The sequence below is a fragment of the Triticum dicoccoides genome, chromosome 4B (assembly GCF_002162155.2).
Source record: "Triticum dicoccoides isolate Atlit2015 ecotype Zavitan chromosome 4B, WEW_v2.0, whole genome shotgun sequence".
Lineage (NCBI taxonomy): Eukaryota > Viridiplantae > Streptophyta > Magnoliopsida > Poales > Poaceae > Triticum > Triticum dicoccoides.
In genome coordinates this window covers 573,044,680-573,048,914 of record NC_041387.1, presented here as the reverse complement: position 1 = coordinate 573,048,914, position 4,235 = coordinate 573,044,680, and positions in this window count along the sequence as shown.

Below are 4,235 nucleotides of genomic sequence, written 5' to 3'. Positions count from 1 at the left end.
AAAGTTGGCATGGTATCATATCATGTTACCCATATAGCATGTGCTAAAAAGTTGAGAGGGTTACGACAAAAACTGGATGCACTTCGTGTACAAAACAAACAATCTCTTTGGAAGTATCAGGGTTTTAGACGAAGGGATCATTTGTTCACATGTAACTACAGTGATATTCTAGATCAAAGGCATCATCATAATAGTTGTGGATAGAAAGTCTTCACTTTTTCTTCGCTTGTGTCCTTTGCTTATTGCGCTGTAACCATGGATAATCTTTATCGTTTAACAGGGTGCTTGGGTGAGCCATGACTTTGAAGGGAGGAATTTCATGAAACTTTTCATAATCTTCAGACATGTCTGTCTTGCCCTCCAATCCCATGATGTCTCTTTTTCCTGAAAGAACTATCACTACAAAAAAAAATACACTTCCGTGATGATACGTGTTTGTCATAGTAGGTCGCGTTTTTTGTCATGCATGTACATCCATGACGATTTTATGACAGAATCAAGATAGTCATACCTGTGTTGTCGTAGAAGTGTTCCATGACATTACCAAAATTATCATCACGGAAGTGTCCACTTCCATGACGATAAATCGCGCGTCACAGAAGTGCTTTCGTCAAGGGTGACCGACACGTGGCATCCATCATAACGGAACACCGTTAAGCTATCAGGTTGGGTTTTGGATCCGATAACCCGTTAACAACCCCGACCAATGGGGATTTTCCACGTGTAAAATCATCATTGGCTGGAGGAAACACGTGTCGGCTCATCATTGGGACAGATGTCATCCACTCATTGGATAGAAGGCACCTATGATACGTCGACACGTGGCACGGCCCAACAGAGGCCCATTCCTGTGAAAAGGCCGGCCCATTTGACTTGGTTAAAAGGTGGCGGGCCGGCCCATGGAAAGCCTGTTAACAGCATGTTCGCATATAGCCCATTTACAGCCCGCTAACCCAAGGCCTGTTACGCCCTATACGAATTAGGCCCAGTAGCGTCATCTAGGCCATCCAATATGATTCCAGTCCGTTTTCACTTCTGCCCATGTATGGCCCATGACGTCTTTCAGCCCATAGAGGGCCTATCTAACTCTTGGCCTATTAACGGCCCGTGGTGAAACTAGCCCGCAATAAACAGTGTATCACTTTACACCCATTAACGGCCCGTGGTGAAACTGGCCCGTAATGAGCAGTATATCACTTTATACCCATTAAGGGCCCGTTATTCAGTTGGGCCGTTTCCAGCAAATGTTATCTTTTGGCCTTCTCAGAGCCCATTTATTCTTGGGCTCATTTCCAGCATTCTTTTACTTACATCCCGTTACTGTCATTTTCTGCTTGTGGGCCAAATTCAGCCCGTGGTTACATCAGCCCGTTTGTGGTCCGTTAATATGTTGGGCCATTTTCATACCGTCATGAAATACGGCCTATTAAGATGGCCCGTTATGGTCATACGGCCCATATAAGGCCCATTGATGATACAGCCTATAGAAGGCCCATTGTTTCTACGGCCCGTAGAAGGCCTACTGTTTCTACGGCCCGTAGAAGGCCCACTGTTTCTACGGCCCGTAGGAGGCCCAGTGTCACTACAGTAAATATTAGCCCATGGTTATTATGGCCTAGTTTTAAAAAATAGGTTATTGCAGCCACTAGCAAATCGTGGAAAAAGAACTGCACTGACTACAAGCAAACAAATAAACAAGACAACAAGGAAATAAATAAGCAAGCAACTTATGCTAGGCTATCACGGCTATTACACATATTACATCCACTGGGCATCAAAGTTCGCCACCAGTGCAAATATAGGGAACAAAGCAGCATATCATATACACTGGTTGTCAAAGTTGGCGACCAACGCAAATAAACGCCACAGCAAAACAAATCCAGAACTGAAACCACTTCAGAAGATCTCAAGAAACAATATCCTGGGTACCCATAATGCTGGCAAGATGCTTAGCAAGTTTATTAACTTTCTCTTGTTTGGCGCTTAAATCCTCCAGCGCTTGCTGTTGCACTAGAAAATATGCATCTGAATTCTGCAGGGACTTCCTCAGTCGTTCAGCTTCCTGTCGCAGCACATCTGATCGATGTCTTTCAACTTGAAGTTGAGACTCAAGAAGACGAAATGATTCAGGCAGCGAGTTCGAAGAGCTTGTGCCAGCAGTAGTGGCCAGTAACTCGAACACTACATCAAGACAGGACTTTTGGGTTCCCTCACTATCGTCAAGATAGTTTTTATCAGCTTTCTTGGAGACTAATAGGGATGTCTCACTATCTTGAACCTTATCTGCATTACTTCCTTTACCATTGGATAACATGGTACTGTTCTCCAATATTTTGTCCGCATTCTAAAAGAGAAACAAGCAGACACATCACATGTTTACCATGTTGTATATGAAACTCATTTTGGTAAATGAGTTCAATAGTAAAGTGGACAGGATAACAGCATGAAACAAACATATATCTATGTACCATGGTCACTTTATGGTCTATATCATTCTAGTTTTTGTTGCCAAATCAAGATAGAGACACAGTTCAAATAATATTTGTTCAAGACAGAGCAGAATAGACATAATATAAGTGTGGGTAACTATAGAGCAATAACAACACTTGTAATGTGCATGACATGAGAACATAACTGTTTATTCAATTGAAACTGAAATCAACATAGAGCAGGTTACAACAGCAAACCAGTTAAAGAAACAGGTTTAAAACATACCTGTTGCGCCATTGGAGTTTCAATTCCATCCTTCAAATTTGAAAATAGTTGGTATGAGTAAATACAGTAATGCAAGAGCAAAGGAGTATGAACCATAGCTACAGAACCTGACCTGAGAACAAATCTTCTTCTCCTTTAAGCATTGAGTTGGGATTCGGAGTGGTGGTCCTCGTTCTTTGGGCACTGCAGTTCCCTTACTAATTGCTCGTGTTTGGGTGCTCTGTCGTGGAGAGGTGTTGTGTCAACTGGAACTGGGTTACTATCTGCCGGGGTTGGGGTTAGAAGGGGTGTAGCTGGTTCTCTGTCCAACTGGGTAGGGGTACAATCTGCGAGAGTCTGGGTTATGTGTGGTGGATCTGGTCCTTGGGCAAGTACAACCGTGGTTCTATCTGCATCAACTAGTAGCACTATCTTTTCTGAAGACCGTGTTGTTACTCCCTTAGATACTGCCATCACGCTCTCCAATTCAAATGGCTGATAAACAAGAAAAGTAATTGAAAGTATAGATATTGTATGATAGACGGGTGCAATGGATAGTGGGAAATAAAAGAGGGCATGAAATAATTCATATTTATGTTGTCTAACCAAACAGGATAGCATGACACAATTTCACATATATGATGGCTAACTAAACAGGATAGCATGACACAATTTCACATTGTGATGGCTAACTAAAAAAGATGGAAATACATAGTTCAAAATATGAGACTATGTAAACAGGATGACATGACATAACTATACAATGTGTTTATTAAATAGGTTGGCATGCCATAATTCACATACATTCATGGATAGAATGCCATAATTCTAAATATGATGACTGTAAACACTAAACAGGATGAGATGATATAACTATATGATGTCTTTATTAAATGGGTTGCCATGCCATAATTCAGATAGATGATGTGTATGGACTATGTAAACATGATGGCATGATATAATTCAAATATATGATTTATATAGTAAGCAAGTAAGCAGATGGCAATCCATATATGACGTAAAAACTAAGCAATGCAAGACAACATGCATGACATGGGTAATATAACCCTGCCAAGTTTGAGCATAGTGCTCAGGGGGAAAATAGGACTGGTCATCAGTCTCTGAATCCTCCTCTGAGGAGCTCTCTGTAACCAGCAAGATGTCTGCTTCAGCAGGTAGCATTGTCTACTCTGAATACCTTGTTTTCACTCCAGATACTTCCATCACCGCTTCAAATGGCTGATGCAGAGGAAGATAGTTGAATATACAAACGTTGTCGACAAATGGAACATGTAATACGAAAAAAATGATAGCATGATATAATTCACATACATGATGATTGGCTAAACAGCATGGCATTGCATAATTCACATATATAATGCCTTTGCAACAAGATAGCATTGTATAATTCACATATATAATGTCTTGCAACAAGATGGCAATGCATAATTCACATATATGGTAATTAGACACTGAACATGTGGCATTCACACAAAGCATGTCTAAACTAATCAAATGACATAGCAATGCGAGACACCATA